We start from the raw sequence: 1,431 nt of genomic DNA, 5'->3' as shown, positions 1-1,431 counted from the left end.
CACCGCTGAAAGAGCCGCTGGTGGCTTCACTCCCTGTTCCTTCTCCTCTTCAAGGGGAGTCTCCATAGAAGAAGGATCGGGGGTGCCCAGCCACTATAGTGAGCATCCCCTCCTCCGAGGAGAGTCCAGCAGTGACATCACATGACACAACGTCAAGAAACGTCACTGCCCTGGGCACCGGGGCAGTGCATTATGCCTCTGAGGGACACTAAGGGTCCAATCCTAAAGTGGCCCAGCCCTAAAGTGGCCCAGCAATGGCGCCGTAAATCTGCCGTAAAGCAGTCTCAGAGTAAGGGAGTGCTGGGCCCGGCACCAGTCAGGCACCTGGCCCAGTGCCGGCAGGCGGAGGATGCGCTGCCATGGGGGTGAATGCAACCACTGGGTGGCTGTGCGGCCTCTGGAGGAGGCCGGAAGGAAGGAGGAGGACCGGGTGGGGTGTGGAGGAGACACTGGGGCAGGAAGGGGCTGGGACCAGTGAAGCTCTGCTTTGCCAGATTCTGAACTTCTGACCTGACACGGAATCTCTCAAGTCTGCGGCGGCAAAATAGCTGGTGCAGACTTGAGCAGCCCCATTGCAGGACTCAGGGTTTTTCCTGGTAGAAGGGGACAAAAGTCCCCTTCCCCCTAGAAGACCTTTCTCTGGCTGCTTCCCAGCACCCGCTGGATACAGCAGTAGTCACTTTGGCACCACTGCTCCAGCAGGCATCGGGAAGCTCAGGATTGGGCTGAAACTCAACACAAACAGGAAGCACTTCCTACTAATGTTCAGTTAGGCTCCATCTAGCTTGCAGCCTTGTTGAGTCATTCTTCATTTCAGCAGCAATTTCACTTTGTTTAAGGAACACACACTAGTGCTTGCAGCACTAGTACACAAAAACAAAAGTAACGGAATTGGCGTAGGTGGCACAGGGCCCCCCTCCCCAGATTCAATCCACAGACAAATGAATCCACAGATTCCTAATCCACAGATACAAAGTTGATGGTTGGCAACCTTCAGTCTCGAAAGACTATGGTATAAGCCTACAGCACCCGGTATTCCCCAGCGGTCTCCCACCCAAGTACTAACCAGGCCTGACCCTGCTTAGCTTCCGAGATCAGACAAGATCGGGTATGTGCAGGGTAACAGTTGCTGTCAACAGATACAAAGGCCCACCTGTATTTGTGTGTGTGTGTGTGTGTGTGTGTGTGTGTGTGTGTGTGTGTGTGTGTGTTTTATCCATTCAGCCACGTCTGCCTCTTGGTGACTTTATACGCAGGAGCCTTCCATATTACCCTGGTCAAGCATGCCTTCTTTCAATTTTTGGATGTTCATCTTTGTACCTGTTTTGATTGCATCAAGCCAGTGCATTCTTTGCCTGCCCTTCCCTCACCACTGAATTCTCTGGTGAATTCACACACATGACATGTTTTACGTATGTTGTGCTATTGATC

At 52.7% G+C, this 1,431-nt stretch overlaps 1 pseudogene; it reads right to left on the bottom strand.

Annotated features, from left to right (window-relative positions):
* Positions 1 to 1,017: 1,017 nt before the first annotated feature.
* Positions 1,018 to 1,137, bottom strand: LOC136643154 (5S ribosomal RNA; annotated as a pseudogene).
* Positions 1,138 to 1,431: the final 294 nt, after the last annotated feature.

The sequence above is a fragment of the Tiliqua scincoides genome, chromosome 2 (assembly GCF_035046505.1).
Source record: "Tiliqua scincoides isolate rTilSci1 chromosome 2, rTilSci1.hap2, whole genome shotgun sequence".
In the NCBI taxonomy this organism is placed as follows: Eukaryota; Metazoa; Chordata; class Lepidosauria; order Squamata; family Scincidae; genus Tiliqua; species Tiliqua scincoides.
This window is presented reverse-complemented; position numbering and strand designations above follow the sequence as displayed.